Source organism: Neophocaena asiaeorientalis, unplaced genomic scaffold (assembly GCF_003031525.2).
Source record: "Neophocaena asiaeorientalis asiaeorientalis breed wild unplaced genomic scaffold, Neophocaena_asiaeorientalis_V1.1 scaffold420, whole genome shotgun sequence".
NCBI classification, from domain to species: domain Eukaryota; kingdom Metazoa; phylum Chordata; class Mammalia; order Artiodactyla; family Phocoenidae; genus Neophocaena; species Neophocaena asiaeorientalis.
The window spans coordinates 787,014-811,059 of NW_020172770.1; the positions used below are offsets into that span (position 1 = coordinate 787,014).

Genomic DNA, 24,046 nt, shown 5'->3' on the forward strand with positions numbered 1-24,046 from the left:
AATATACACAAAAAGAGAAAGAGATGAAAAAGTAAGAAATCAGTGTTAGAGATATAGATAGTCATTCTGGGAAGGACATCATCTGTGAAATAGGAATTCCAGAAATGCCGAATGAAGAAAATGGAGGGTGTGGTAGATAAAACAGTGGTTCCGAAAGATGTCTATGTCTTAATTCCCAGAACTGTGAATATGTTACATTACATAGCTAAAGAGAATTTGCAAATGGGATTAAATTAAGGATCTTAAAGTGGGAATAGTATCCTGAATTATTCAGGGAGGCCCAATGTAGTCACAGGGGTCTTTATAAGAGGAAGGTAGGAAGGTCAGAGTCAGAGAAAATGATGACAGTGGAAGTCTGAATGATTTAAGGAGGGAGCCATGAACCAAGGAAGGCATGTAGCCTCTAGAAGCTAGAAAAGGAAAGGAAATGGATTCTATTTTAGAGCATCCAGGACAAATGCAGCTCTAATGACACCTTGATTTTAGGACTTCTGATCTCCAGAACTACAGATAAAAACTTTGTGTTGTTTTAAGCCACTAAGTTTGTGCTAATTTGTTACAGAAGCAGTGGGAAACTAAGAGAGAGAGAATGAAATAATCAAAGGGAAAATAAAGTGGAATTTCCTGAGGGCATAAAAAAGAACAGTGCATTCAAGATTGAATGAAGGCTTCCCTGGTGGTGCAGTGGTTGAGAGTCCACCTGCTGATGCAGGGGACACAGGTTCGTGCCCCAGTCCGGGAAGATCCCACATGCCATGGAGCAGCTAGGCCCATGAGCCATGGCCGCTGAGCCTGTGCGTCCGGAGCCTGTGCTCCGCAACGGGAAAAAAAAAAAAAAAAAGATTGAATGAACCCCTCTAGTTCAAAACAACATTCAATGGAAAAAAAACAAAAAACACCACAACTAGACATATCACAAAATTTAGAACAAGAGAAGATGTTAAAAGTTGTTGGCAGGAGGACTTAAAACAAAAGTTAAAGCAATACTAAACTAAACAGCCATAAACAAAGGATCGGTTTTAAGATGGGCATCATAAATATTTTTCACAAGAATCATTGGATAGAAGATGATGGAACATTCCTTCAAATAGATGTCTAGAATAAATGGTTTTAAAAATTGATATCTATCCACAAGAAGACTATTAGTCAAGGTGAGAAACAAAGGCATTTTGGAAATGTAAAAACTCAGTTTACTACGTGTAAATTCTTCCTTAAAGAACTGTATAAAAGTGTACTCTGGCAAAATAAAGCCTGAATCTGGGAAAAAGGAAAGTAAGGAATTACGAACCCGCATACCAGATTCAGGAAACTAAAGAATAGAAATTTCTGGATAACAGGTAAGTAGCAGTGTTGAAACCAAGCAAAAAAAAATTAAAATAGGAAGTCAATGAGTTTTGAGAAAAACTTGTGTGAGAAGAAAATGAATATACTGGGGCCAATGATGTAATGAGAAAGCTGGGTGGTCTTGGAGACAAGGTAAATGCAAATTAAAACATAAAATCTTGTAAAAAGTACACTACACCCTCACAATTATATCAGTTTTCAGTATTTCTTTGTTACTTGAACTTTTGTCCTCCTATATATTTGAAGAATTCATTAAAAATGTTATGGGTTTTGTCACATCAGGAAGCATAGATTAGTTGAAAAATCTTCTGCAAGGCAGAGGTAGCTTTGAACCCAGGCTCTGATTTCTAGTGAATATTGATTATGCTACTGTCCTTACTGAGTTTTGTTTTTATCATCTCAAAGCTGGACAATAAATTTCAATTCATACATAGGTTAAAGAATTACTTTAAGGTACCATGTAAAAGCCTCTATCATAATGTAGGCATTTATCAATATTATATGTTTTTTGCCTTCCTATTCTACCCTTGGAAGTGTAAATTTGAACTCTTACTATTTACCAGCCTCCATAAAATCTTGGATTCTCACAATTTATAAGGACATCCTCACTGTAATTTAAGGTTAAGGTTCTCTTTAGAGTCTCTTTAGAAGCAGCTCCTTTTCTAGGTGTCTACCTATAGCCAAAGTCGAAATTTCAAAAGCAAGCACTGATGAGATTTTTCACATTTTCAAGTAAGAGTATTTCTTTTCCTTATGGTATTTAAATAAATGCTTGTTTAGGGAACAGGGAGGAAAATCTTAAACTGTTTCACAAACTTGTTCTTTTTTACACCTACTTCCTCTACTTATTGCCCAGGGAGTTTGAAAGAACATCCTGGGATGCCTGACAGTATAGTTGCAAAATCTGTAGCATTTGAAATGGTCCAACCATTTTTATAGACATCCGGCTTTCAGTTGACACTTTTAAAGGTTTCAACATTATTTGCAATTCCTAGAAATATTTTTAAGAACACAATGAAGGAAACTGAATTACCACTAACCAATAATTCTTCAGTCTAACCTTGTTTAGCTGTTTGTAGTCCCCCATTATCTGACCCCCTAAGAAATATACACATTCTTTTGGCATTTCCTCCACCTTAAAGGCCCAATATAGATTTTTGCAACATACTTCTTCCGTAGAAGGTATATTTAAAGTGGTTTGAGTCATAACCATATCAGATTTTTTTGATCACATTTCTATCAGATGTTATTAGTATATGTATTTCAAATAGACATTTCTCTCCAAACAAATCCTGAGATCCCTTATTCTCTACCCTCAGCCCTTCAGTTTGGTGCTGAGTCTGTGAAAGCTTATGAATGGCCAAGGAGGACAGCACTGACTCTACTGTAAGTCTCTGGGGCTACTGCCCCAGGGTTTCTTTCTCTTTATGCTCATGGATGGCCAGAGATCTCTTGCAGCAAGGGGAGGGATTCCAATTCCCAGCAAGAAGGCTCTCTTGCTATAACACATTCAAATTACCTTCTCATTTTGGAGAGCCTGAAGAATGCTTTGCTGTTCTGATGTTCTTTGTTCTATCATCCACCAGCATGCATGCACAAATACAGTGATGCCTCTTTCTCTGAGGCCTGCTAACACACTGCAAAAGAACATGGGTGGACTTCTGGTTTCCAGTTCTGTGTGGAAGAGGATTGGAAGTCACCATTCAGTTCTAACAACAAGTACAAAACTGGACAGGATGAAAAACTCAACAACTCATCCTGAGAGAGGAATGCCCACAGGGCAAACTGCTGCCCCCAAGACTGGAGAGACAGTCAGGCAAATACAGGGAGTCTTGGCTTATAGGAGCAGAGACTCACCAGCAGAAACTGCTGCAGGAACCAGTGCTGGGGTAGAGAAACCTAAACTGTACTTGATACATTTCTGGAGGCTTTGCGTGGACAAATCTGAGAGTTAAAAATTCTAGAGGGACTCAGTCATAGCGGTCCCCCCACATTATTGTGAGATTTACTTCCAGGAGCTTGACCAGATTCTCACAGTAAATGTGTGAGAAAAACCCCCTAAGGCTTCCCACAGGGGAGGTGGAAAAGGAACTATTATGAAATACCCAAGAGTACAGGTTTCCCTCACTTTTTCAAAGTAAGGGAGTTCATGAAATCTTTCATAAACTGAAATGGTGTAAAGCGAAGAAGCAATTACCTTAGGATACATTTTGCCAGTGGAGGCATAAAATAAATCGAGCTAAAGCACAGATGCTCACAGGCACAGTTCAAAGCCTTGGTGGCTTGGTGCTGAGTGTAGTTCCTGGGGAAGGGGCTTGGTGGGGCCACCCTTATTGCTCTGGGTGCACGCTGCCTCTATAATGACTCACTGCAGAACAAACATGCGATGCTAATTTTGTTTTTTGCCTTTTTTCATAAATGCCAAGATACTCTTCAGATTTCTTTTGGTTAGTGAAAACAGGTACTAAGGTAGGTCTTTCATAAAAGTGAAGTGGTGTAAAGCAGACTTCCAAAAAGCAGGGGATACCTATACTCTGTTTTTTTAATTTTAATTTTTATTTTATATTGGATCATAGTGGATTAATAATGTGTTAGTTTCAGGTGTACAGCCAAGTGATTCTGTTATACATATACATGTATCTATTCTTTTTCAAATTCTTTCCCCATTTAGTTATTATAGAATGTTGAACAGCGTTCCCTGTGCTATACAGTAGGTCCCTGTTTGTTGTCTATTTTAAATATATCAGTGTGTACATGTCAATCCCAAACTTACTCTGTTTCTTTTAACAAGGCTTGTCATCAGGAGAAACTAGTTAACCAGACCCTAGACTTCTGGGGTTTTATCAGAGGTTAAATGACATGAGGAAAGGAAATACCCAACTCTAGCCTACTCTAGCCTTCCATGTGGCAGAAGGGAAATACAATTGACCCTTGAACAACATGGGTCTGAACTGCCTGGGTTCACTTATAGATGAAGTTTTTTGAATAAATACTTCATGATCCCTGGCTGGTTGAATGTGCAGATTAAGAGCCATGGATACTAAGGGCTGACTATTGGACTTGAGCGTCCTGGAATTTTGGTATCTGTGTCAGGTCCTGGAACCAATCCCCACAGATAAAAAGGTATGACTTAACTTGAGTTAACTCAAGCCCACTTTAGCATCTTTTCTCAACTAAGTGGGGAGAAAAAACCTGTGAAGTGCAGTCCAGAGGCATAGGGTCACTGAAAGACTGAGGTCTAATCATAGGACTATAAAAAGTTTCCCTCCCTCTTTACTTCACCACCACATCAATAAAGGCTTATTTACAACAGCTCCTTTTACTCAGTATTGCCATTGTTCAGCTCTCAAGAAAAATTTCTAGGCACACTAAAGGAAAAGACACAATTTGAAGCAACAGAACAAGTATCAGAACCAGGCATGGCAGGGATGTTGGAATTATCAGACTAGGAATTAAAAAATCTGTGGTTGATATGCCAAGGGCTCTAATGGATAAAGTAGACAGCCTGCAAGAACAGACAAGCAATGTAAGCAGAGATGGAAATCCTAAGAAAGAATAAAAAAGAAATGCTTTTTCTAGAGATAAAAAATGCTGTAATATGAACGAACCTGAAGGATTCATCAATAGAATCCTCAAAAACTAAAAAGGAAAGAGAACAAAGACCAAGAAAAACAGAAAAGAATATCCAAGGACTGTAAGAAAACAAAAGGGTGTGACATACACATATAGTAAACCCCAGAAGGTGGAAAAGAGAGAAAGGAACAGAAGAAATATCTGAAACAATAATGACTGAGAATTTCCCCAGAGTAATGTCAGACACCAAACCACAGTTCCAAGAAGCTCAGAAAACAACAAGCATGATAAAAGCAAAAACAAAAAACAAAGTACACCTTGGGGTAATGTTTTTAAAATACAGAAAATCGAAGATAAAGGAAAAATCCTGGAAGAAGCCAGAGGGGGAAAAACACCATATCTATAGAGGAATAAAGATAAAAATTACATCCAACTTCTCCTTAGAAAGCATTCAAGTAAGAAGAGAGTGGAACAACATATTTCAAGTATTGAGAGGAAAAAAAAAAATGTGAGAATTCTGTATGCTGTAAAATTATCCTTCAAAAGTGAAAGAGAAATATTCTTAGACAAGCAATAATTGAGGAAATTTCTTGCCACTAGACCTGCTTCACAACAAATATTAAAAAAAACACAACCTCTTTTAAGAAAAGGAAAATAATGTAGATACTCAGATTTATATAAAGAAAGGGAACAAGTGAAGGTAAAATAATTTTTTTCTTAGTCTTCATTGTTCTAACAATTTTTTTTTCAAATTAAAAATAGAAAAAAGTTTTAATTGTGCTTATGTATGTATCTTATGTATATTTGTTATGTATGCTTACATATAAGTAAAATGAATGATGATAGTAATACAAAGGATAAGGGGAAGGAATTAGGATTATTTTGTTATTTTAAAGTACTCACACTACCCATGAAGTATTAATTGAAAGTGGACTTGGATGTAGTTTACAACACAGGAAATATACCCAACATTTTATAATGACTTTAAATGGAGTATAATCTATAAAAATATGAGATCACTATGCTGTACAGCAGAAACTCATATTGTAAATCAACTATATTTCAATTTAAAAATGCAAAATTGAAAACAAAGTAAGAAAGTGGTCTTGGAAGTATCACTGATATGCAAAGAAAGGAGACAAAATGGAGTCATATAAAATCTCAATTAAAACCACAAAAGGCACACACAAAAATGTAGACGATAAAAATAGGCACAAAGAGCAATGACAACAAATAGAAACTGGGTTCAGCTATTTTTCGCCTTCTCTTACTTCACTTGCTAAGAAGTTGAATTTTCAGGATAGAGGAAGGGGCATGTCATTCATATATCTTCATGGTGGCTCTTAGTTTTGTCTTATTTTGGTTCAGTCTCCCTCTGTTTACTGCACATGCACTAACTGATATCTTTGCCATCAGTCTTGTCTACTTTGTAGTTAGGCCTCCTACATGCCCCTGAAACTAAAGTTTGCGATTTTGAACTTAGGGTTGTGACTGTCCTTCCAGGAGCATAGGCATCTCCCACCTGGTTAATTCAGCTGACCCTCAGTTTCATTTGGCAGAGACATGCAATTCTCCTCCATGCATTTGTCTGGTCTTGACCCAAGTTAACTCATTCCACTACAGTAGGGCTACTCACAGACCTGGTGACTTCCAACATGGTCCCTCTTCTATAGAACTATGGCAGGACCAAGAGAGTGTCAACCATGTCTCTTACCATGCTGCTCCACCTTCTTTTTTTTTTTTTAAATTAATTTATTTCATTTATTTATTTTTAGCTGCGCTGGGTCTTTGTTGCTGCGTGCTGGCTTTCTCTAGTTGCAGTGAGTGGGGGCTACTCTCCGTTGTGGTGCAAGTGCTTCTCATTGCAGTGACTTCTCTTGTTGTGGAGCATGGGCTCTAGGCGTGTGAGCTCAGTAGCTGTGGCTCGTGGGCTCTAGAGCACAGGCTCAGTAGTTGTGGCACATGGGCTTAGCTGCTCCGCGGCATGTGGGATCTTCGCAAACCAGGGATCGAACCCGTGTCCCCTGCATTGGCAGGCGGATTCTTAACTACTGCGCCACCAGGGAAGTCCTTGCTCCACCTTCTTGATCAGACTGGGGTACCTCACGTTAGCACAGTTTGCAGAGTGTCCTGTGTCCACCCAAATGATCTCAATGGAGGGAGTGAGTCACAAGTCCCTGAATTTGGTACTCTCCTCAAATTGTCTAATAGACTTTCCTCACCTCCAGATCAACCGCAGAGAGGGAATATTGAGTCACAAGGCAATCTCCTTCTCTCCCCCACCTCCATTTCCTGACCTTTCTTCAAGGTCAGGGTGAAGTATTATTTCACTTATCACATTGTCACCTTTCTTTCCATCTTGACCTCAGGGGAATGTGGCTGCTTTCTCTACTGGAAAACACCTAGTTTAGCCCTTCGTATATTAATAGAAACTAAAGAAATCAAGCTAATCTTTATTTTTCTCTACAGTGTTGGGATTTAAAATCACTGTCTTATTGTAAAATATTATTGGTACTCTGTCATCGTCTCTTTTTCTCTTTACATTGCTTCTGAAACACACTTTAATTTTCTCATCCCCCAGTGACTGATGCCTATAGCCCTGGACCTCAGGTCAGTAGGCATGATGGTTATATATGCAGAAAAGTAAAGGCATAAAGTTCATTAATACTTTTCAAATAATTACCTTTTTTTGCCATTTTTATCTATCGTCTCCTTAGAACTTAGATGTATATCTCAACGGCTCATCTAAAAGCTTCTGTTACCAGGATGTCTGATAATCCGTACGAAGTCTTTTTGCAAGACTGAATTCCTTATGTCCTCCTGTAACCCTCACACGCTCCTGTAAAATCTCATTTAATAGTGTCATTTCTAACTCAGTGCCCTACTCCAGAAACCACAGTCACATTTGACTTTACCATATCCTCCCTCTAACACTTCCCTCCAATTAAGATGTGACTCAAGTATACTGCCTCCAGAGTTGTCATCCTTAAATCCTTAGGAAAATAACTGAAGTCTCTAAATGTATGCTTCCTTTTTTTTTTTTTTTCAAACAAAAATACTGTTACATAGATCACAGGTTGTTGAAAGAATTAAGTGAGATGATGTATGATGGATGTACATTTCTTTGTAAAGGGTAGCATTACTCTTGTTTTTCTCCTCATAAACTTCCACAAGCTTCTCCTTTCCTACTGGGTCCTTCTGTGTTACGCTTAAGCTTTTAGCAAAATATTCAGGATTCTTCACCATTTTCCACCATCTTTAACACCTTGAACACTGAGTACTCAAGCCACTCTGAATTTTTTCTCCTTCAGCATCAAGCCTTGCTTTTTCATAATTAAGTGTGCTCTCCACTGTTTATCTCACTGCTTAAAATACCTTTCTGCCCCAGCTCGCTCTGCAGCTCTGCCATTAACTCTCCCAGTGACCCTGGGAAAATGTCAGAATCTCTCTCTGCCTCAGATTCCTAAATTCAAGGCTAAAGATAAAAATGAAGCTGTTTCTGTTTTGTATATAATTTCATTTGTTTCATTTTTTAAGATTCTACATATAAGTGATCATGTGATATCGTGATATTTGTCTTTCTCTGTCTGACTTACTATACTTAGTATGGTAATCTCTAGGTCCGTCATAGAAAACGAATTTATGGTTATCCAAGGGGAAGGGGGAGGGTAAATGAAGAGCTTGGGACTAACAGATACACACTACAACATAAAAAATAGATAAACAACAAGGTCTTACTCTACAGTACAGGGAACTCTATTCTATACCTTGTAATAATGTATAGTGGAAAAGGATCTGAAAAAGAATATATATATAAATATATATGTATAATGAATCACTTTGCTGTACACCTGAAATATTGTCAACAACAAATACACAACATTGTAAATCAACTATACCTCAATAAAGAAACAAACAAAAAATGAAACCAAACTCATAAAGATTAAGCAAAATAATACATATTGATATTACAAATTGGCCTATCTTGAGGGGCAAGTAAATGTTACCCACTAACTAAAGATTGTATTATTAATTACTATTTATTATTATCATTATCAACAGCAGCAGCAGCAATAACTTCCCAGAATGCTCTTACTTAACCTTCAAGAGCTAGTTAAAATATCATCTCATCTGAAAAGACTGCTCCAGGGAAATATATTCATTTATCCTGTTGCACTGTCCTTTCCATCTTGTATTCGTTTCTTCCCAGTTTCTCAGCATCTTGAAGGCAGAGACCATGACAGTCATCTTTATAGTTCTAGTGCCTGGTCAGTGACTGCATATAGCAGGTGCTCAATAAACAGTTGCTGAATGAAGGAAAACAAACCAAAAAAATAATAAAACTTATTGTGTTGTTAGCGTGTAACAAATTGTTTTAAGATCTCCTATGTATTAAGTCACTCAGTTCTCCAATAGCCCTGCCATTAGCTACTCCTATTATCATCCCCATTGCAGGGGTGAGAAACTGAGAGATGGAAAAATGCATGAATTTGGTCACAGTCAGGACCGGAACAAGAATGACATAGGGTAAGTCCATGAAATGATTGGATCCACTGCAAGATAGGTTTAGGCCAGAAATCCACTTACTGCCTTGCAATAATATATTAGGGATTATGGTCACTTTAATTTCAGTATCAAGTAAGGCTCAGTTTTCAACGCCTCACAATAGATCTTGGGTATTCTTCCTCCTCAATATGCAGTTACTTTAAGGCCACAGGTTCTTTCAAGGAGAGATTGGTGAAACATTTATTATACATGCTTTTGGTGGCATGACAGAGTCTTTCCTCAAGAGAATTTATCTCCCTTTGGGTCACCAGGCCCTGTGTGTGAGGTTAGCTCAGATCTGGAAACTGGGCAAGGAATAGTGATTTTTCATTGCAGAAGCTAATAGAAACCTTGGTTTATTTTCTCTTGAGGTTTTTTATTCATATCCAGCATCACCCTTACTGGCTGCTCATTTATTTCACTCCTAGACATATCACAGTGTCTTATAATTGTCAAAGAACCCCATAATTTAAGGACCCCTTGTTTATCATATTAGTATTGCTGTGCTTTATAGTAATTATACTGACTTTGCTCCTGATGGCTATGTGCCACCATCTGGTCTTTGCTATTCGGGAACCGTGTCATCTTCATTAACACGAGGGCCCTATCTCTCATGGCATCATCTCCTCCTGCTAATTCTGTCTTACAGAGGACAGCCACAATGAACTTCTCAAAGATACTAGTGTTCTTCTCACTAATGCATGCCTTCTTGGGTACAACAGCTATCACCATTCCAGACCTCAGGCTCCTGCTTACTCTGTTTCTTCACCATAACTTTAGCCTAGAAGACACTGAGGCCGAACATTGTCTCCTTTGCAGTTTTTCTACATTTACTATAAAATCCTGTGCTTGAATTTCAGCAAAGGTTACCCCTAGCTGTAGGAAACAAAAGTTTTGAAAAATTTCTATGAAGGCCCTTTGGCTTTCCCAGCATTCCCTGAATTCATAGGTGGATAACTTCAGACTGTCATTCTCTTTCTGCAAGGTTTCCAATATAAACAAAAAAACAAACAAACACACAAACAAATTAAACATTCGGCTTATTCCATGGTCTTTAAAATTGCCATTGTCCCCACATAGTTCAATATTGAAGTTACACCATAAACCAATGTTTTCTCTCTCTCTGCTGCTGGCCATCCCGTTCTAAAACAGGTGAAAGTATGAGTGATCGCCGTGCTAAAAGCAGAACTTAAGACAACGACTTATTAAAATGTAGCTTATTTAGAAGGTGATACCCAGAAACAGAAATGAAGAGATGAGGAAAGTGACACAGGAAAGGAAGCTATTTGTTCTCAGTGTTAACAACTGGCACTTAATCCCACTGTGGGCTTCATTCGCTCTAAAGAACTGTGTTGAATGTACTTGTTGAATGAAGAAGCAGAGCCTGGGACCTTGATTACTAATCCCTAGCTCCACTGATGGATGGATTCATCCAAGGGCATTCACTCTCTGAATTTCTGGGCTGCTTTGCTGATACTTCCTGAGTTGCTATAACAGAAAAGTAGAAAAATATGGCTATAGTTTCATATGGGATGTGATAAGTGTGATGAGCTCTGTCTATGAAAAATGCAGCTTAGATTACAGTAGGCTAAGGGGTTGTGTCATAGGGCACAAGGAGCAGCATTTCCCTTATATTCGTGATCACATTTTTACTTATTATATCCATTTTACACATGAGAAAATTTAGGTTCAGATTCTGAAATAATTTACCCAAGGTCACACAAAAAAATAAGTGACAGAATATAATTAAAGCTCACAAGAAATCTCCAGGCCTACCCCAGACCTACTGAATCTGGATCTGCATTTTAATAGAATCTCTAGATATTATACATGCATATTTAGGTTTGCTAAGCACTGGCTTAAATTTTTTTTCTTAAATGCCTATAGTTATAAATCAAAAGAGAAAGTCATATATAGTATTAAGTAATCCAAAAAGTATACTGTTCTTTTAATTAAACCAAAGAAATTCTCCCAAGTATTTTCTTCTATAAACCTTTAACTAATTAAAATATTTTGCTGGGAGGGACCCAGTGCACTTTTTTAAAAGAAGTTTCTGTGAGTTAGAGTTGGGTTGGGAATTGATATAAAAGGAGTGTTACTTTCATAAGTAGTGTGCCAATCAGAGGTGAAGGCAATGACACACGTGGGTATAACTCAAGGACGACTTACTTGAGAGTGTATTAGTTTTCTATAGCTTCTGTAACAAATTACAAAAACTTAGCTTAAAATAACACAAATTTATTATCCTACGGTTCTGTTCGCTTGGCTATTTACTCTGCTCTGTTTCTCTTCTCTGCTCTGGAATAAAGATGTTGTTCAATTGGGCTTTTATCAAGAGGCCCTGGAAGAATTTTCTTCCAAACTCATTCAAGTTTTTGGAAGAATCGAGTTCTTTGTGATTCTAGGACTGAGGTCCACATTTCCTTGCTGGCTGTCTGCTGGGGGCTGTCATTAGCATCTAGTGGCTCTTAGGTCCTTCTCTGTGGGTCCCTGCATCTCAGAGTCAGGAAGGGCACATCAAATGGGCTCATGCTTGGAATCTCTATGATTTTCCCTTCTGTCACATATATCCTGCTTTCCCTTCTGCCACATTTTTTTCTGCCTCCAGTCACAAAAGATTCTCTACCTTTAAGTGCTCATGTGATTATATTGAACATGCCTGGATAATCCATATTATACTCCCTATTTTAAAGTCTGTAACCTTAATTTATATCTACAAACCTTCTTTTACTATGTAGCATAACATATCCATAGGTTCCAATGATTAGGGGATGGATATCTTTGGAGAGCCATTCTGCCTACCACAGAGTTTTGTGCTTCAAAATGTAGTAAGAGGTGGTTTGGGGATAGATTTTAGACAGCTATAAATGAGAGGAATACTTCCATTCTTTCAACAAATATTTACTGAGTAAATACTGCTCTCTAGTATTCTGGGCTAGGATTTTAGCTTTTGAGCAATGGGGTGTTTTCAAAGATTATTAAGTAGAAAAGTGATAGAATAACCAGTATCAGCAAAGCAGCCCAGAAATGCAGAATAAGTGCCCAAACCCCAAGTTCCTGTCATCAGGCTACGGGTTCATACTTGAAGTGGAAGGGAGGCTGATGATTTCTTCCTTTTTGTAACTGCAGGTTAGAGGTAGAGAGATAAGTGTCTCCTTTGGGAAGCTGGCCATGGAAAGAAAAAAGGAAGGATGACTTTGAGGAAAGGTACAAATAAATAACTGACAAAACTTTGTGCTTGGCATAAAAGGAATAAAGTTGATGAAGTATTGCATGATGATTGGGAGAATTTGAGGAATAAAAAAATGATCATTACCATATCAATAATTCAAGAAGAACAAAGCAGTGATTCCAAATCACTGAAGTGCCATGCATGCTTGAATAGAAACACCAGGTGAGACAGCAGCAAACAACAAAAATAAAAACACCAACTTTTTTTAGTGTTCTTGCTTAATTGTTCTCTCCACTTGTTACAGGCTGTCAAGTCGGACATTGCCTGGCATAATGGTGTGTTCCACAATCTTGACTTACCCACCAGTAAATCTCAAAATAACCCAGCTCTTCAAGTTTCAGTACAATTCTTGCCTATTTACAGGAAAAGAGTGTCATCACAGACAAAGTGTTTCCAACAAATACATAGGCAGTAATTGGAGTAAAGCATGGACCAAAGTATTAAAAATGATGCAAATTGAGAATACATTGGAACCATTTGAAGAGTACAAGTTGAAGTTAAGTCAATCTTACCACTAGGGGAAGGTTGACATTTTTTTTTTTTACACATATTCAGATGTTGTCTCCTCTAATACATGAACCAGAAACATTATGAAGAAATAATGGAATAGACACAGAGTATGACACATGTGGTGGGCATTTGCTTCAACATCTCTGGATGGGAGATTATTTTAAAAAAAAATCAATAAAATCCTTAAGAAGTTATTCATTCATATCTATACCTTGGTGTATATTTTATGGCTTCAGTTCTCCTACTGAAAAATAGTGTTTATTTTTAGGTTAATAGACAAACACAACAATGTTGAAGGTCATACTACAATCTAAAACTGTCTCAAATGTTTTTGGTTTGGCTTTATGGAAAATGCATTGTGCCAAACACTTTTTCTCCTTTATTTTTAAACCCTTGTGTATTTTTAAAGAAAATGTAATCCACATGTTTCTTATTCATTTACACTTAACTCATCAAATTCCTCTTGTGTAAGAGTGACTTGGAGACCAAAAGACTTTGGAAAATTATTTGTTTGCCTTTGAAGCTCTTTCTTTTTATTAGGAAAGTAATAGCATGCTCTTTGGTATAGTGCATGTTAGATACTCAGGTATTCAGTTTTTCAAGTATGTAAATAACATAATCTAGAATATTTATATTTGTCCTTATATATTGCTTTCCCTATTCTATTAATATAATGGTAATTTTCACCACTATATCCTTTGTTATACTATTACTATGTTATTATTTACTATTAGTATTGTTGTTATAAACTTCATAATAACATTAGTGGTGTTACAAGAATATCTATATATTTGCAAAATCTTCATTTACAAAGTGGTTTTATCTTACTCATCTTTCCTTAAAGACTTGTATGGAAAGAGAATTCCAGGCTTTGTAGCATACTCACCTATTTCATTTCCTCATAGAATGTCAGACAGAGAGAATTTGCCAACTGCTTTACATCCTCCAAAAATCTTATTTTCAGTTCATCTGTTTTATTTCTACTTTCATGACTAAGTGTGCTATTCATCTCTCATAGCTATTTTTAACCTCTCTTCAAATCATTGTACAATTGTCTGACTTTATAATCTGAATTAAAAGTCATTTCATTGTTGAGCTGAATGATTCTGTCCTACTGGTTCCATTTATGTATTCTTTATAGTTATGGATAATACATTGTTCTAGTTTGCTTATCCTCTGAATTATAGCCTGTCACAGGTCTTTAAATTCTTAAATATTCTTGTGGATGTATACTCTGAAACTCAAGAGCACCCCAAGCACCTTTAAAAGTAGGGTCTATGTCTTTTTATTTCTTTCATGTCTTCTTATCATGCTTAGTTCTGATTGCTACAAATTTTAATCTTAGTAAATATGACTGGTGGGTTGCTAATATTTAAAGTATTATGTGGCATGTGCTACTTGCTTTCTGCATGAAAATAATATAGTAAAATGCCAGATAAAAGTGGATTCTGACTTGGTCTCTTTTTAAAATTAGATTGCATGCTTGTAATCTATTGTAAGTATTGGTCCTTTAACTATTTTCTTAAATTTAAACTAGGGTCTTGAAAACACAGTGCACGTGAAAAGAACAAGTAGTGAACAAGACCTTAATCAAAATTGCCATTCCATTTGCAAAACAGATACTGATGGCCCACAACCAACAGGGCCTTGCTTAGGCTTTGTGCTAGATTTTGGCAATGAAGAGAGGAAAGACAACCTCTTCTCTCAGACAACTGACCATTTTGGGAGTCACAAATGTAGACAATTTCAACACTGTGTGCAGAGTGATAAGACAAAGGTCAAAGAGTAGAGGCAGGCATCTCAGTCTAGTTTCATAAAAATGCTTTTGGAGCGATCTCAAAGTTAAGCAGGGTGTACAAGCTAAGCATTATAACAGGCAACATGAAAGCCTCAATTTAAGAGACATTTACATAGCACTTACTTGTGTGTGTTACTGTTCCAAGCTCCTTACAAATATGAACTCATTCAATCCTCATCACTATCCCATGGGTAAGCACTGTTACTAACCTAATTTTACAAGTGAGAAAACTGAAGTAACTACAAGTTAAGTGAATTGCCCAAGGTCAACAGCCAGGACTTAAATATATGTATTGTGGGCCTCCATAGTCTCTACAGGAGACTTTTAATAGGGAATTTACATACTCATGGAGAGCAACACACAATCAAGGAAGAACAAGTGGGTTGCCATTTCCTGAGGGCACGTTATAACTGGGACAATGTCAAGAGATGAAGGAAGCTAAAGAAGTGAATGAGAACGATGTTACACTGAAAAACCAGGGTTTTATCTTAAACGAATCATTGTAATCATTGGGATAACAGGATTTTGTCTCAATACTAGAATGAAGATTCTCTAACATCATGGATTATGGGATACAAGATGGCTGGGTTGGAGGTAGAAAGACCTGGTAAGGGGTACCTGCAATAGCACAAGTGAGAGAAACAGTGGAAATATGGTTGGAGGGAAGCTGAAGCTCACATGAGTTATTCTAGGAGAGGGCATGTGAGGGCTTAAGCTGTTGATGTTGGAAAAGGAGAGAAAGTTGTGTCTGGAGTGATTCCTCTGAGTTTCTGATTAAGGCAACAGTGTAGACAGTGGTGACTACTGGGATAAAGAAGAAAACAAGAGAATTGAACATTAGAAAATGCTTATGATACCATGTAAAGAGAAAAAGAAAGTAGAGCTCAAAATTGTATATTCTGTATTGTCCTTTAAAAAATACCTGTGTAGGGCTTCCCTGGTGGTGCAGTGGTTGTAGTCCGCCTGCCAATGCAGGGGACACGGGTTCGTGCCCCGGTCTGGGAGGATCCCACGTGCCATGGAGCGGCTGGGCCCGTGAGCCATGGCCGCTGAGCCTGCGCGTCCGGAGCCTGTGCCCCACAGCAGGAGAGGCCGCGATAGTGAGAGGCCCGCGCACCGCGATGAAGAGTGGCCCCCGCTTTCCGCAACTGGGGAAAGCCCTTGCACAGAAACGAAGACCCAACACAGCCAAAAATAAATAAATAAAAGTAAAGGAATTCCCTTAAAAACATTTTAAAAAATAAAAATAAAAAATAAAAAAAATAAAAAAATACATGTGTAATATGCACGGAAAAGCTCTGGTGAAAACAAGAACAACTATTCATTGTAAATGGTAAAATTTCTCAGAACTTTTCATTTTTCCCTGTATCTTCTAAATTTTCTGCAATGAACATGAATTAGTTATTTTTCCATTAAACTAAAATTAAATGTTACTGGAAGGATTTAGACAGTGATCTTATTTAAATTTAACTTCTATGATCTTTCAGGAAAGCAAATAAAGTACTTAGCCAAAGTAGATGATTTATTAACTTTGGATCAGGAATTCCCCTCTTAGGAAGCTAAAGTAATGCGTAGGTTCTCACGTGTTAATTTATAAATATATTTATTGTCATGCAGAAAAATTAGCATTAGCAATCTGGGTTGTTGAAAACAATTATAGCACAAGTGTGTGAATGCATATTATACATTCATTAGAACAGTTACTTATAAAAATACTTAATCATCAGGGAAAATACTTCTGATATATGAAAACAGCAGGGTATGAGTTCTCTGATGCTATTTGCATAGGATATCTCTGAGTGAAATATGATACTGATTTTCTTTGACTTGCATTTTTTAAGATCTGTAAAATATACCTATGTATTTACTTATAAAATATAATAAAACATAAAAATAAAGACATTTAGTTCGAAGTGTGAGCAGTATCACTGCTGTTTAATCATTTCAAATGGGCTTATGTTGGACTGTAAGTACACAGCCAAGGAGGAGTGGAAAAGTCACCTGGACTATGAGACTGGCTGTGTCAGGGGAAGCAATTGGTCAAAATCATGATTATAGATGAGAATAAGTATGAAGGACCAATGATTACATTAAAAAGGATGTTTCTCCAGAGTATTTGAATATAATAAGAGGGATCATAGCTTTAAACTTAAAGAAGCACTAAATTTTGGAATTTCAGATACTAAAAAGATAAAAGGATATTTGTTGAGATATTATCATATTCTTAAGATTTCTATAAAACAATGTTCAGGGCCTACACATAAATAGTGGACTTATTTGTGTTTTAGGCAAGTACTGCTTGTGTTATTATGTTTGGATATTTGGATACATTGACCAACATTCAGATATGGTAGTGCTATGACTTGACTTTCATGGAAAATGTGAATCATAAGGTAGCCATGTTTTTCCTTTGTCCCATGAAAAGTAATAGAATCTTCAGAAAATTAATTCATCTTCATTTATCCTTTATCAGTTTTTGAAGAAACCATAAATATTTTAGATTCATTTGACAGAGCTAAAAATCCTAGGGTGTTAAAATAATTGAAATGATGGTATCCACATGTAAATATCTTTAACTGCATGTTACTGGAACTTTTATGCTAATCTTTATATTAATTATTTATTGATATTTATTGAATGACTACTATGTGCAAGTGCTTCAAATGCATTATCTCATTTAATTTTCAGAAGAGATAAAACTTAGAGATAGATCAGAAACTGACTGGGAGCATTTAAATTGATTTTGTTATGTGACCACCAGGCTAGTAAGCAACAGATTCATTAGAGAATTAGGTAGTATAATCTACATTTGATAGGTGTTGGTATCAAGGCTGTGGCCCAAAGTCACATTACTGGAGCACAGTGTTGGAATCAAGATTCAAACAAAATTTTGTTGGAGCCTCTATGGCCACAATGTTTCCAGCATTTCTAGAAAATAGTATACCACTTACCATCCTTTAAAAACACTCTTGAGAATTTGCCATCTTAATGACTGATCTTTTCTTTTATAGGTACCTGTTAAATATTTCTCATAGTGCTTCCATACATTTTTTGTGGTCATATTTTTCATATACAGCTGTTGACAATTTATTTTATAAGGAGATAATTGATATACAACATGATATTAGTTTCAGGCATATAGCATAATGATTTGATATTTGTATATATTGAGAAATAATCACTACAGTAAATCTAGGAAGGATCTGTTACCATACACAGCTTCATAATTTCTTTCTTGTGATGAGAACTTTTAAGATCTACTCTCTTAACTTTCAAATATGCAAGACAGTATTATTAACTATAGTCACCATGATGTGCATTACATCCCTATGACTTATTTATTTCATAAGTGGAAGTTTGTACCTTTTGACTCCTTTCATCCATTTGCAACCACCAATCTGCTGTTCTCTGTATCTATGAGCTTCATTTTTTATTTTTGATTCCACATATAAGTGAGACCATACAGTATTTGTCATTTTTTGTCTGACTTATTTCACTTAGTATAATATGCTCAGGGTGCACCTATATTGTCACAAATGGAAAGATTTTATTCTTTTTTTTTTGCTGAATAATAGTCCAGTTTATACAAATATACACCACATCTTCTTTATCCTTTCATTCACTGATGGACAATTAGGTTGTTTCTGTATCTTGGTTATTGTACCTAATGCTGCAATGAACATGGGGATGCATATATTTTTTGAGTTAGTGTTTCTGCTTTCTTTGGGTAAATACCCAGAAGTGGAATTGCTGGATCATATGGTAGTTCTATTTTTAATTTTTTGAGGAACTTACATACTCTATAGTGGCTGCACCAATTTACATTCTCACAAGCAGTGTACAAGGGTTCCTTTTTCTCCACATCCTCGCTAGCATTTTTTATCTTTTGTCTTTTGGATAATACTGTTCTAACAGGTGTGAAGTGATATTGTGGTCTCAATTTGCATTTCCCTGATGATTAATGGCACTGAGCACATTTTCATGTACATGTAGGCCATCTATATGTCTTCTGTGGACAAATGTCTATTCAGGCCCTGTGCCCATTTTTAAATTGAATTGTTTTTGCTAATGAGTTGTATGAGTTCTTTATATATTTTTGATATTAACCCCTCATTAGATATATGATTTGAAAATATTTTCTTCCATTTAGGAGGTTGTCTTTTCATTTTGTTGATGATTTCCTTTGCAGTATAGAAGCTTTTTAGTTTAATGTAGTCCCACTTTTGTTGTTGCTTTTGTTGCCCTTGCTTTTGGTTTCAAATCCAAAAAAAAAAAAAAATCACAAAAACTATGCCAAGGAAATTACCTCCTATGTTTTCTTCTAGGACTTTTCTGGTTTCAGGTCTTACATTCAAGTCTTTAATCCATTTGAGTTAATTTTTGTGTATGGTGTAACACAGTGGTCCAGTTTCATTCTGTTGCATGTTGCTGTCCAGTTTTTCCAACACCATTTATTGATGAGACTGTCCTTTCCCCATTGTATATTCTTGGTTCCTTTGTCATAAATTAATTGACCATATACATTGAGTTTATTTGGGAACTACCTAATTGTTCTATTGATCTATGTCTCTTTTTTTAGGCCAGTTCCATATTGTTTCGATGACTATAGCTTTGCACTATAGTTTGAAGTGAGGGAGTGTGATGCCTCCAGCTTTGTTCTTCTTTCTCAAGATTGCTTTGTCTACTTGGGGTCTTTCGTGGCTCCACACAGGTTTTAGGATCTTTTTCTTCTGTGAAAAAATGCCATTGGAATTTTGATAGGGATTTCACTGAGTCTGTATATTGCTTTGTGTAGTATGCACATTTTAACAACATTAATTCTTCCAGTACATGAGCGTGGAATATCTTTCCATTTATTTGTGTCTTCTTTAATTTCTTTAATTTGTGTCTTATAGTTTTCAGAATACAGGTTTTTCACCTTGGTTAAATTGATCCCTGAGTATTTTTTTTAATTTTAATTTAATTTTATTATTTTTGATGCAAATGGAATTGTTTTCTTAATTTCTCTTTCTGAGAGTTTGTTGTTAGTGCATAGAAATACAGCAGATTTTTTATATTGATTTTGTATCCTACAACTTTACTGAATTCATTTATTAGTTTTAACAGTTTTTTGGTAGAGACTTTAGGGTTTTCTACATATAATATTATGTCATCTTCAAAGACTGACAGTTTTACTTCTTCCTTTCCAATTTAGATGCTTTTATTTTTCTTGCCTACTTGTTCTGGCTAGGACTTCCAAAACTATTTTAAGTAGTATTTACCTGTTAAATATTTCTTATAGTGCTTATGTTTATTCCTTTTGTAGTCATACATTTTATATATAGCTATTGACAATTTAATTTTTATAGTATGGAACTTTCCATATTTTCTATATATCTCTGTAGTGTCATGATTTAACTTAATCATTTTGGGTTAAGGAGAAAGAGTTCTTTTCTGGAATTAAAAAATATTTCTTTTTTTTCCCCACAGCCCTTCCTCTTTTCTTTTCTCCATATTTTTCTACCTCTTCCTTCCTTCTTTCCAATCTTTTTAAAAAACTTAACTATTGTATTTAAACCTTGCAGTATTGAGAGAGGGGAGATTTGATATGGGGGTAGGTGTGATTTTTCATTCTATGTGATTTTTTATCTTACCAAGGACAGAAATATAATGGGAGAATTTTTTTCTTCAATGATTTTAAGAAAATATTGAATATTTATATTGGAACTCATTATTCTTCAGTTTTACTTGTTCTTATGAAGCAAGAATTGTTTTCTCTATTTTTCAGATAAGTCAGCTGAATCTCAGAGAGATTAAATGATGCATCCAAAGCCATTCAGCAAGGAAGTTTTCTGAATGTGGGTTTGAACCCAGATCTGCCTGGTGTCAATGCTCATGATCTTTTTTATTCATATGCTCTCTTACTTTATTTTAAACATAGGATTATTAGACTTCAGAGATGAAAGAGCATTTGAGATTACTCATTCCAACAACTTCAATTCATGTTTTAGGGAACTGTAGCCTAGAGGAGTTAGACCACTTAGTTAAGGTCATGTAACCATAAAGTTATTGGGTTGGGCATAAAGTTCATTTGTTTTTTTCTGTAAGATGGCTCTAGTAGCGCTTGGTTGTCTAACTTCATTAGAAAAAATTTTGTTAGATTATATTGTGACAGCTTTCATATCAGTGTGCATTTAAAAAAAACATCAAAATTGGTGAATTTTTGTGTAGCCATTTTAATATTGAAGATGGAAGGAAAAAGCAACACTTTCAGCATATTATGCTTTATTATTTCAAGAAAGGTAAGAATGCAACTGAAATGCAAAAAAAGGATTTATGCAGTGTATGGTGAAGGTGCTGCGACTGATTGAACATGTCAAAAGTGGTTTGTGAAGTTTTGTACTGGAGATATCTCACTGGACAATGCTCCACAGTCAGGTAGACCAGTTGAAGTTTGATAGTGATCAAATCGAGACAATAACTGAGAGCAATCAACCTTATACATGTGGGAGATAGCCAACATACTCAAAATATCCAAATCAAGAGCTGAAAATCATTTGCACCAGCTTCATTATGTTAATCACTTTGATGTTTGGGTTCCACATAAGTTAAGCAAAATAACTTTTGACTATATTTCCGCATACGATTCTCTACTTACATGTAAGGAAAACATTCTGTTTTTAAAACAAATTGTGACAGGTGATGAGAAGTGGATAGTGCACAATAATGCGGAATGGAAGAAATTGTAGGGCCATGAAGTGAACCACCACCAACCACACCAAAGGCCGTCTTCATCCAAGGAAAGTGATGTTGTGTATATGGTGGGGTTGGAAGGGAGTCCTCTATTATGAGCGCCTTCTGGAAAGCCAAACGATTAATTCCAGCAAGTACTGCTCCCAGTTAGACTGACTGAAAGCAGCACTCGACAAAACACCTCCGAAGTAGTCAAAAGAAAATGCATAATCTTCCATCAGGATAGCACAGGACTACATGTTTCTTTGAAGACCAGGCAAAAACTGTTACAGTTTGGCTGGGAAGTTCTGATTCATCTGCTGTATTCACCAGATATTGCATTTTCAGATTTCCATTGATTTCGGTCTTTACAAAATTCTCTTAATGGAAAAATTCAATTCCCTGGATGTCTATAAAAGGCACCTGGAACAGTTCTTTACTCAAAAAAATAAAAAGTTTTCAGGAGATGGAATTATGAAGTTGCCTGGAAAATAGCAGAAAGTAGTGGAACAAAAGGGTGAATAAGTTGTTCAATAAAGTTCTTGGTTAAAATGAAAAATGTGTCTTATTTTTAACTTAAAATCTGAAGGAACTTTTTGGCCAACCCAATACTATAGCACCAGCATTAATTGTGGTTGCTTTTTTTCCATATTTCAGGAACTAACAAATTGTCCTAAATTCCTTGGCTTACTGGGTTTAAATTTAAAAAATAGACTCCTACACTTTACTTTTCCTTGGCAAGAAGGTGGAGTAGGACTTGACTACTCACATTGCACACTTTTTGGATCGGCATCTAGTCTTTTCATTGCTTGAGTTTCTCTCTGTAAAGGAGATATATAATGAAAAACAATTATTACAAGGGAAATTGGATCTTCTTAGTGATAACAACACGGTAGTCTTTGCTATGTATGTATACCAAAACCTTTGTTCTGATGATATTCCTCATGCTTTGAGAGAAAAAAGAACCACTGTTTCTGCACAACTGAAATAGTTTCAGGCAGAAACAGAACCAATTGTGAAGACGTTTGAAGATCCAGAAACTACAAAGCAAATGCAGTCAAACAGGGATGGTCAGATGCGATTTGACTACCTGGCAGACAAGCATGGTTTTAGGCAGGAATATTTAGAGACACTCTTGGTATGCAAAATTCCTATATAAATGTGGAAATTACTCTTGAGCTGCAGAATATCTTTACTTCTTTAGAGTGTTGGTTCCAGCAATGGATAGAAATGCTTTGAGTTCACTCTGGGGAAAACTGGCTTCTGAAATCTTAATGCAGAATTGGGATGCAGCCATGGAAGACCTTACATGGCTAAAAGAGACCATAGATAAAATTTTGTGAGTTCTCCACTTCAGTCTCTTCAGCAGCGAACATGGATCATTCATTAGTCTCTGTTTTCTTCAATAACCCCGAGGGCGTGATAACATTATCGATCTCTTCCTTTACCATCCGCAGTATCTTAATGCAATTCAGACGATGTGTCCACATATTCTCCACTGTTTGACCACAGCAGTCATAACAAAGAAAGATGTTTGAAACTACCACAGGTGCTAAAATATCTGGTCCAAGTTATTCAACAGAAGTCTTACACATGTAAAGATCCAATTACAGAGTTTGTTGAATGCTTATATGTTAACTTTCACTTTGATGGGTCTCAGAAAAAGCTGAGGGAATGTGAATCAGTGCTAGTGAATGATTTTTTCTTGGTGGCTTGTCTTGAGGACTTCATTAAAAATGTCTGTCTCTTCATATTTAAGACTTTTTGTCCATCCATCAGTGTATCAGCATTAGCATGTTGACAGATAAACTGAACATGTCTCCAGAAGAAGCTGAAAGGTGGGTTGTAAATTTGATTAGAAATACAAGACTGGATGCCAAGATTGATTCTAAATTATGTCATGTGTTTATGGGTAACAGTGCAGTTTCACCCTATCAGTAAGTGATTGAAAAGACCAAAATCTTTTCATTTAAAAGCCAGGTGTTGGCCATGAATATTGAGAAGAAAATCAGAATAGTAGGTCAGAGGTTCCTAACTGTGTAACTCAGGACTCTGGCTTCTACTGAAGAACTGTACAGAGAAAATGAAAAATCTATAAAAGAAAGGTGAAATAAAACCATTTTACAAAGATGAAACATTATAGAAACAATTAACATGTTAAATATAAATTTTGGAGACTTTGAATAAAATTGGCTGTGCTTCATTAAAAAATAAAATAAAAAATAATAAAATAATAAAATAAAACATAGACTCCTGAAGTAGGGAGATGAATCAGAAAAAGATGTACCATTTGGACAAATGATGATTTTGTGTAATTAAAACTGCACCCCTGC

The 24,046-nt window shown here is 36.1% G+C and overlaps 1 pseudogene; it reads left to right on the forward strand.

The window, feature by feature from the left end:
- Window positions 1–2,993: 2,993 nt before the first annotated feature.
- LOC112396890 (eukaryotic translation initiation factor 3 subunit E-like) lies at window positions 2,994–23,779 on the forward strand (annotated as a pseudogene).
- The last annotated feature ends 267 nt before the right edge of the window (window positions 23,780–24,046 follow it).